At 36.9% G+C, this 10,519-nt stretch overlaps 1 long non-coding RNA gene across 1 annotated transcript; it reads right to left on the bottom strand.

Moving 5' to 3' along the window:
* Positions 1 to 732: 732 nt before the first annotated feature.
* LOC107834661 (uncharacterized) lies at positions 733 to 9,435 on the bottom strand. The gene is made up of 2 exons (XR_001660469.1): positions 9,282 to 9,435; positions 733 to 863 (listed from the first exon to the last, which is right to left on the bottom strand). It is a non-coding gene; the product is annotated as an uncharacterized LOC107834661 (long non-coding RNA).
* Positions 9,436 to 10,519: the final 1,084 nt, after the last annotated feature.

Raw genomic sequence — 10,519 nt, 5'->3', positions numbered from 1 at the left:
AGATTTCAACCACAAAACAACGTTGATTCAATGTCACAGTTTCAACGGTTTGATTGGATGGTTGTTTGATGGTTGATCCATCGTCCTTTGTTGATTTCAACCAAAAATCAACGATTCTAACTATTTTTCAACGTTGATTTAACATCATGTGCTATCTGGGTATACATGTAACCCTATTCTGCATTAACTGATGTCAGTTATGTTATTTTCATTAATACACACCTGGTCCTTGCATGAACATGTTTTATTATCAGCCACCATGACATCCAACTATTCTACAGTAATTGTCATGAAATATCAGGAAACAGGCCACTATCTAGTTAATTGTTTATTAATCACAACTGAATTTGTTTTATATGAGAAATCATTTGTAAAATGCCTCTGACTGATTAAAAATAATAAACTAAACTCATCTGTGATGACATGTAGAGCCTGTATTTTCCTGTTATCAAAGCAGAGGTTCCCAAACTGTGGGGGAGGGAAGCCGTCTGGATGAAAAAAAAAAAAAAAAAAAAAACGCTTTATGCGCTCGGTTTTTACCTTGGAATGGCCAACTCTCTGTTATTCCTATATAAATTTGATACAGCAGGGGCTTCCACACTTCCCATATTTGTGCCCTCTGTCACTTTTATCATTAGTTAAATCTGAAAACTGAGAAAAAGTTTGGAAACCACTGTATTAAAGGGAGTTTCTTTTTTCATGGATTGAAAGGAATTTTGTTCCAGAAACGTGCTATCTTGTTTGATCAAATCTAATAAACTATCTTGGCTAAAGACTAGTTTCAGTCAGAACCTGTAGAGTTGATCTCAGGTCAGGGCTTGGAAATGAGGAGAAAGAAACAGTAGAGTGTGGGTGTGTTGGACCTGCTGATCCGGTTTCTGGCATTCTTTTCTTGTTCTTTGCGTTTCCAGAGAAGTCATTGTGAATCAAACCAGAAACTCCCCTAACTGTAAAATGTGTTTTACAGAACAGTGACAAAGGAGAATCAAACTGATCTTTGTCTTCTAAACTTTAACAGTTTTATCTGTAGACAACATTCACTCTGTATACATTTAAGAAACACTTTTAGTCCCCAAATTCGTCTACCATATTCTTTTATCTTCATTGGCTTTAGTGACTTTCAGTATACTGTAATTATTCTGTGACGGTGTTTCTGTTATGATCTAGTGCTGTTTTCCAATTTCTTTCCATCCTGATAATTTCTGGGTTGCACATTACTGTTGTCAAGATCTTTTGTTTCAATGTTGTTTTTTTTCTTATTTAACTTTTTTCTTGTGTTCTGTTCTCTGTTCATTTTAGTTTAGACTTTTTCTCTTTAGGTTTGTGGATTCTTTATATTTTATTCAGCTCTCTCTCTTGTTTATTAGCCCTTAGTATTAGTCCTTCACTCAGGTTGTTGTTCTGCATTGTCATTCTCAGGGCCGTGCAGAGACCATTAAAGGGGCAGGAGCTCAAAAAAAAAGGCACATCTAACCGCATTCTAGGACAGAATATTAACAAAGCCACACAGCTTTCAGAGTTTAATAAACAATGATAAATTACAAAATTGTGAGATATACAATCAAAACTAAGGAAAATCTCTACATAGCATACAGCTATGCATATGTAAGATATTTTATTAGTAATTTCTTTCTGCAGGTCTATTTTGTTTTAGGAAAGTATTGCAATATTAAAACCCGCAATTTAGCAAGATATGTAAATCAGAGCTAGACCACCAGACATATTTTGTCTTTACACTACTAAAATATAAACAAGGGTTCAACGCAACCTTGTGAACTGTAATCTATAAAAAAGAGCTGCCTGTTTGCTACACTTGCAGTGGAGATGAAGATGGTCCATTCAGGAAAGCAGAGCTGCATCAAACTTTCATGTGGAACTGGAGAAAAAAACAAAGCAAAAATTTAATTGTTAATGCATGTCACCATGAGAAAAGGATATTGAGTTTTGCTTAAAAAAACTTTTTTTTAAATAAAAATCACACATTTTTGTATCATGAAGTGAAAATATTATTTGCAAAACAAACTTATTTGCACATGTCAGAAATATTTTCTTTTGTTTCTTTTGTTTGTGACTCAAAGTTTTGCTTGTGATTCTCACATGAAAATATTTCTGATGTGTGTAAATAAAAGTTTATGTTTGGCAAATAACTTTTTAAGTTCACGAGACAAAAATTAGTTATTTAATTTAGAAAAAGTTTTTTAAACAAAACATTTTGTTTTAAAAAAAGAAATCATTACAATTCCAAAGGTTTTTATTACAATTTTATTTTACTTAACTGAGGTTAGTTTTTATTTTTCATTGAATAATTGGGAAAAAATGTAACTGCATATTCTGCGAACCAGACCCTAAACTTAAAGTCTGGATTGAATTTTTTCCCTTCATTAATGAGACACTGTTATTAAATTCATTATATCTATCATGGTAATTCAGGGTGAGTTATTTTTAATTCTAAATTAATATCCTTGTTGGACTTTTATTTAAGTGTTATTCTCCTTCAAGGTACATTTACCTAACGCCAGAATAAATGCAATGTACATTATGCAGCAAAGGAAATTAGAAGATCGGACATATATCGGTTTTAGACGGGCGATGTGCCCCTATTGCAGAGGTTCCCAAACTGTGGGGTGCGCCACCTAGGGGGGCGCCGTGCCATTGCAAGGGGGGGGGGGGAAACCGTCTGGATGAAAAAAACAAAACATGAACGCTGTATGTGCTGGGTTTCTTACCTTAGAATGGCCAACTCTCTGTTACTCCTATGTCAATTTGATACAGTAGGGGCTTCAGTTCCCATATCTGTGTCCTCTGTTACTTTTATCAGCAGTTAAAAACGGTTTAATCCAGTGGTTCCCAAACTTTTTCTCCTGGGCCCCCCCAGCGGTTTCCAAACATTTTCTGGGCCCCCCCCTATGGATTGCAAATGGCTGTCTGGTTGAACAACATGAAGGAGGGGGTGGGAGGGGGGGGAGAGAGGATTCTTAGAGACTCCCTGCCCCTGGGGGGAGGGGGGATCGACTTTTTTGGGGGCAAAATGAATGTACGTAGCTGAACATAGACAACAACATCAATAGCCTACAGGCTACTTGTTAAGCTTAAGGTTCTGTATTGATATTAGCTAGTCATCTTTTAGCTAACATTACCTGCATCCAACAGCTTTACTCAACTCAGTCGGTTAGTTTGGGGGAAAAACTGTAAAATGTTCTTAGTATTTTGCTGGTTTGCTGCCGTGATTCTAACACACCTGTGTAGCTCTGCACAGCAGCAGCAGGTCTCCTTCACTGCCGCACAGATGTAAACCAGCGGTAGCGTCGAAGCGCTCATGTTGCGTTTAAAGGCGGCTCGGAAAAACAGGTTACGACATGTTAACAACGGATTAAACCAGAGGTTCCCAAACTGTGGGGCGCGCCCCCTAGGGGGGGCGCCGTGCCATTGCAGGATGGGCGCGGGAAGCCGTCTGGATGAAAAAAACAAAACTAGAACGCTGTATGCGCTGGGTTTTTACCTTTGAATGGCCAACTCTCTGTTATTCCTATGTCAATTTGATACAGTAGGGGCTTCCACACTTCCCATATCTGTGTCCTCTGTCACTTTTATCATTATTTAAAACTGTTTAATCTGTTGTTAACATGTGGTAACCTGTTTTTCCGAGCCGCCTTTAAACACAACATGAACGCTATGACGCTCGCGCTGGGTTTCCACCTGTGCGGCAGTGAAGGAGACCTGCTGCTGCTGTGCAGAGCTACAGGTGTGTTAGAATCACAGCAAACCAGAAAACGCAAATAACTTTTCACAGTTTTTCCCCCAAACTAACCGACTGAGTTGAGTAAAGCTGTTGGATGCAGTAATGTTAGCTAAAAGATGACTAGCTAATATCAATACAGCACCTTAAGCTTAACAAGTAGCCTGTAGGCTACCGATGTTGTTGTCTATGTTCAGCTACGTACATTTATTTTGTCCCCAAAAAAGTCGATCCCCCCTCCCCCCAGGGGCAGGGAGTCTCTAAGAATCCTCTCTCTCCCCCCTCCCACCCATTTCTTCACGTTGTTCAACCAGACAGCCATTTGTAATCCATAGGGGGGGCCCAGAAAATGTTTGGAAACCTCTGGGGGGGGCCCAGGAGAAAAAGTTTGGGAACCACTGCCTTAACATATTAAGGGAAGTTTAAAATGTTCTCTTAAAATGTGGCTTTTTAGTTAATTTTAGTTTGAAAGAAACCTAACCTGTGTATGGCAGCTAGATTAATTGCAAAAAGTGTCATATGCATCATTATATATTAGTTTTAAATGTGTTCACTTTATTCTTTTTTACCTCTAATTTTGGCTGGGCTCCGTGAGATTCCAATGTGGACTATAAGGAGACCAGTAGGCCATCCTTTTAGGACCAAATGAAATGTAATCACCTAATATCTGCATCCTTCATCCCTCATAGGGAGAAATGTAAATCTGGATATCAGGAACTGAAACATGAAGTAAAAATTCACTTCAGTTCAACCCCAAGATCTGTGTTGTACATATTACAGTAAAGTAACTACCAGGTATTCTTACCGTCACAGCAACACTTTAAATTGTAACGTTGCTTTTAATTGGAAAAATCAGTCATTCTTTTCCATTTATTGTAAATAATGTAATTGTCAGAATAAGCAGAGAAGAAATGTGGCAAACAAAGAGTGATACTATCTACGTAATGCAGAGACATATATAGCTTTGTTGTAACATTATATCCTGGCAGAAGCTTAACAGCAAAAGGTGTCAAAGTAAAATTAATACCTTTGCATAGTTTATGAAATGCTAGTTAATTGACATGGAATTTTATTAGGCTACTTTTCAGTGATCTAAAAGGAGACTGTAAAAATTAAAAACAGAAACCGTTTTTAATTTTTACAGAACCATTTTCTTAGCACAAAGTTCTCAGACTTTAAATGTTTCCTTCAAAAGTCTGAGCCTTACACCGGTGAACAGGATTCCACACAAAATGATTTTTAGTGAAAGACATTACAGTAACAAAAGCTGACCGTGGTGGTTCCTGAAGCCAGTATTTGTGATGAAACATAAAACGCTGTGAAATATTGTATCATTAAAAAACTGAGGAAGCTGCATTAATTTATAGTTTTGTTCCACATATTACCCAGTGCTGCCTTCCTATGCCACTAACAATGGCTTTTGACATCTAATGAGGCAACATATGAGCCCTTCAGAGCCTCAGTGTTAAGCATTTTGTTGCTGCTGTAGTTACTTTTATCCTGTTATAAGATTATGGAATCAAAACTCTTAAGAAAAAAGTATCAACTTATGATTTAGGAAATATGATCAACTTTCTGACCTAAACATAAGAGCGTTTAGAACCAGACTTTTACCTCTAATTTGCTGTATGTGTTCAGATTTTAAAATAACCTCACACCAGAAAAGCTCTAAAGGAAATAAAAGTTTACAGAAAAGAGCCTGCAGTAACGAAGGTCCCCCGCACAAGGCCTTCAGATCTGCAGATTTACCATCGCAAGAATGGTGTCAAGTGTTAGTGCTGGTTACTGGAAGAGATAATGATGTTGGATTATTTCTAACATTTTGTTAGAAGATAATCATGTTTTAAGCATTTGAGGTCATCAAAGGTCAAAAGGCTTTTTCACATGTTTTTTTTGTTTGTTTGTTTTTCTGGTCATTACTATGTAAAAACATCTTTCCTAATTAGTTAATTCTTTTTGAATAACATAAGAAAATACATTTATGTTATTCTCTTGTGTTAGGAAGACACTCTGTAAGCGATCAATAAACTGACTCTCCTGTCTGGCAAAATCACCTTCACAAAGGTTCCTACATGACTTTGTTGAGTCACAGTGACACTCAGTGGCCACATCATGATACAGAGAATATTTTATGGCTCCTACAATCATTGTTATGAAGATATTGAAACGATGGAGTCATTAAAATATCCAGAAAAAAACTAAGATCTTTCTATGATGAGAGTCTGCAGGGCATCACCAAGAGTCTCAGAGAAATATATATAAAAAAAACATCTCAACATTGAATTCACTGTCTTAGTGGGGGGGAGGGGAGGGTTCACAGAAAGTCAAATACTGCGTCAGCACATTAAAAAACAGTTTGGAGAAGAATATAAAATCCTGTGTCCTGTTAGACCTCAGGAAGTGATCTTGAAAGGAGCTGCAGAGTTTGGAAGAAACCCAAAGATAGTGGCATCTCGGAAAAGTCCCTTTACTGGACATGTTGGAAAAGTTTGATGAGTAGATATAAGCAAGAGAAGAAAGACAAAGCTGATGGAAAGGAGTGGTGTCAGGACATTTTAAAATACTTCTGGAAGAAGATGAAAGATGATGAAAATGTGGGTTGAGATGAAACCAAGGGGTATGTCCTTAATGTTTCAGATATAAGTCATAAAATGATAACCATTAGCTTCTTTATGACTGAAAGCAAAGATCCAAAATATGCAGATGATTGGGGGTTAGAAAAAGTAGCTTCACTTAAAGCTCCACTACAAGATCCTACAAGTATCAAAGAACATAAAGTGGAACTGCAAGTAATGTTTGACTCTACAGAGTTAACAGCTACAGTGTCTGATCACAGAACTGGAAAGAAAAGCAGTTTTATTTCATGAATTTATAAAAAATGTTTATTATGTATGACACTGGAGCTGTTTACAGTTTTAAAAAAAATAGAAACAATGTTTGGCGACTGTTTTCATATTATAGGCCTCATGGATGGATTCTAACCTGAACATTCAGAGCCACATTAAGACAGTCACAAAGTCGGCCTTCTATCACCTGAAGAACATCTCCCATAAACAATAATTGGGATTTGAATCCCAACCCGGGTTCAATCACTAGGGAGAAAAGGGGTGTGGGTTTAGAGTCTCCCCCCCCTTTCTGTTTTGTCAGATGCTTTTTTGATTTTTGATTCAATGTTGCATGACTCTATATTTTTGTGTTTAATGATGTAAAGCACTTTGAAATGCCTTGCTGCTGAAATGTGCTATACAAATAAAATTTGATTTGATTTTTGATTTGATTGCATAAATAAGATCTGTAACATCAAACAGTTTTGTGTTCAGTTTCAAATTTATGCTTTTTATTTTCATGTTTTCCAGCAGCTGCTCTGCAGTTTGACCCAAAGCCGACTGACTGCAGCAAAACTGTCAAGAAGTGGCTTCATTACCCATCAGAACGAGAGGAAGGCATCGCAAGGAACCAAAGTGACGCCAACCAGAGTCAAACTTGGGTTACCGCAACTTGTACTGTTTCCCTGGTTCATACAGTACAAAGCTTAACCTCATGGATGCTGTTCTTCCATAGACAAGACTGTTGTTCAAAATAGAGTCAAATATGTTTAAAGATTTGTCTCTCTTTTCTTAAATAAAATGTTATATCATTCCCATGTTGTCATTGTTTACCTTATGTACATATATTTTTGGAAATATGTTAATATAAGATAATCTTGAATGACATAATACCCATCGTCTGCCAATAAATTTGTCTGTTTAACACCAGTGAAAAAACTTTTAGTGGTATGTTATGATTTCGACCTATAAGACCAAAAAATGTACAAGAATCAACATTGATTCCTTTCATTCAATATAAAATCAACCCAAATATGGATGCAGATCCACATTGAGATGATATTTGAATCAACATTGATATAATGTCAGTTATGGGTGAAACCTTAACGCTGATTCAACATGTAAGTCACCAACCACTTTCAATTCTGTTTCAATGCCAGGCTTCAACGTAGATTCAATGTTTCTGCCTGACATTGATTCAATGTTGTTTCACTCATGTTGTGCAATTTGGGAGCATACTAGTAGATAAAAATGTCCTAGATATTTTCTCAATCAAAACATTCTTTATTTTATTTTGAATACTCTTGTTTTCCATTTGCTAGTGACCTGTTATTGTATAATTGTACATAGATTTAATGGAGCTGTTTATTCTCCATGTCCTCCAGTCTGGGCTGAGTTCTATGCGCCCTCTGCAGGTGTTTCTATGTACTTCAATTCGCAGATCATGGAATGTTGGTGGTTTAATAACATTTTCAGGAGGTTTCCTGTTTTTGCGATAGTTAAAACTATCTTCTTGTTCTGGATCAGAGTCCGGATCAGGACTGTGCTCAGAGTTAAAAGGAGATACATAGAGCAAAATCATAAAATCTCTTACAAGGTAACACCAATATTAATCAAGAATCTCATGTAGAATCCAATCATACCATATTATCATAATTTAAAGACGATGCACAACAAATGCAGCCTATGTTTTCCCTGATGTAAAATATTGCTATTGATGGTTTGCTGATGATGATGATGCTGCTGGAGGGTTGAGACTGTAGTTGTTAAAACAACAACTCATCAATCTGCACCGAAGTTTTTAGAGCAAAATTATTTGTAACTGATTAACATGAATCACTTGAACTCTTATGTGGTGACATACAGACTCTGTATTTTCTACAGACTCTGTATTTTCTACAGACTCTGTATTTTCTACAGACTGTATTTTCTATAGACTCTTTCAGTGTAAGAAAAATTGTTTTCTCATTTGCTTGGGTTGAAACAGAACTTGGCAAACATCACTGTGTGAATGTACTGAACCTGCTGATTCAGTTACTGGTGTTCTTTCCTTATTATTTTTGTTTCCAGAGAAATAGAAACAGAAACTCACCTGAGGGGAGAATGGTATTTTAATGAACATTGATGAAGTCATCAAACTCATCTTTGTCTCCCAAACGTTTGAAACACCTTCAGTCCACAAATTCTGCAGCCATATTGTATCGTATTTAGTTGATCCAATAATTATTCTGGCAGTTTTTCTGTTATGATCTCAGATCTGCTGGTGTTTTTTGCTTTTTCATTTGTATTCATTCTGATAATTTATGGTTTGTTCATTAATGTTGTTAAGGTCTTGCATATAGTTTAATTCAATTGTGTCATTTTTTATTGATTTCTTCTCTTCTGTTCTCACTGCACCCATCACCCCTTTCACCCTGCTACACAGCAGCTTCTCCTCCTCAGCAGAGCCTCTCATGAATGCTAAGGCTAGTTAGCATGGCCCCTGTAAACAGTGGATAAGCACATTTAGCAGCAAGTTTACAAGGTAGATTGACAACACAAAGATCCTCATCCTGACTCTGATTAGTTGTTTTGGTTGGTTGTGGTACATTTCTTCAGACGGCAGTAGAAAAATATTTTCCTCTCTGATCACACTTTTTACCCCTGCATGTTTCATTCAGAACATGCAGAGTTGATCTCAGGTTTGGCAAAGATGAGAAGGAAACATCTGTGTGTTGGACCTGCTGATCCAGTTTCTGGCATTCCTGTTTTTATTATTCTTTTGCGTTTCCAGAGAAGTCACTGTGAATCAAACTAGAAACTCCCTGGAGGGGAATTTGTTTGTTTTACAACGCAGTAATAAAGAAGAGTCATCAAACTGATCTTTGTTTCCTAAAGTTTAAAATTCTTCTTTTAAAATATCATGGAATCAAAACTTCAGAGGAAAACATATCAATTTAAAATTGATGACAAATGATCAGCTTTCTGATCTTTCTGATACATAAGAGCGTTCATATTTGTAAAGATAATTTGAAAAGTAAGCTGGTTATATCAGTGGTATAACACACTTTTTATCCCTGCTTTGCCGTGTTTGTTCAGTTTTTAAAATGATCTTTTCAGAAAAGAGTCTGCAGTCAATGAAGGAAAGTTCCCCTCCTGAGGTCTTCAGATTTGGCTAGAATGAGTCAAATGTTACTGCTGGTTACTGCAGCACAAATTTTGTTTCAGTCACAAACAATTTGAAGATAATAAAGTTTGGAGCCTCATCAGGCTGTTTCACATGTCTTAGTTTTCTTTCCTTTGTTTTTCGCATCATTTACAGGTTTATTATGTTAAAAAGGTATTTCCAAATTAGTTAATTCATTTTAAGTTTTTAAGTTATTTTTTTGGTTATGTTTTCTGTGAATTCCGATTTATTTTCTTATGTTAAAAGAAAATGACATAAGAGAATAAATTATTCTCATAGGTTCGGAAAACACCCATTAAGTGATTATTCAACTGCTTTGCCGTCTTTTAACCTCTCACTTGCACTAATGATCCCTAATGATCCCATTCAAATCCAACTGTTTGACTCTTGACCTGATGCGCCGCGGTGCTTCATTGCTCTACTGTGACAAGTGGACAATATTTGTGAAATAGGCAATGTGAAAATATATGAAGATTGGAATTGAATAAACAAGTAAAATGATTTTTGTGATTCTGATTCTGTATATGGCTGCACAGTGGGGCAGTTGGTAGAGCTGTTGCCTTGCAGCAAGAAGGTTCTGGGTTCGATTCCCAGCCCCGGTCTTTCTGTATGGAGTTTGCATGTTCTCCCTGTGCATGTGTGGGTTTTCTCCTGGTACTCCGGTTTCCTCCCACAGTCCAAAAACATGATGTTAATTGGCCCTGTGTGTGTGCATGGTTGTGTGTCTCTGTGTTGCCCTGCGACAGACTGGTGACCCATCCAGGGTAACCCCGCCTCTCGCCCGGAACGTTA

This window comes from Poecilia formosa, unplaced genomic scaffold (assembly GCF_000485575.1).
Source record: "Poecilia formosa unplaced genomic scaffold, Poecilia_formosa-5.1.2 Scaffold707, whole genome shotgun sequence".
Taxonomy (NCBI): Eukaryota; Metazoa; Chordata; class Actinopteri; order Cyprinodontiformes; family Poeciliidae; genus Poecilia; species Poecilia formosa.
This window is presented reverse-complemented; position numbering and strand designations above follow the sequence as displayed.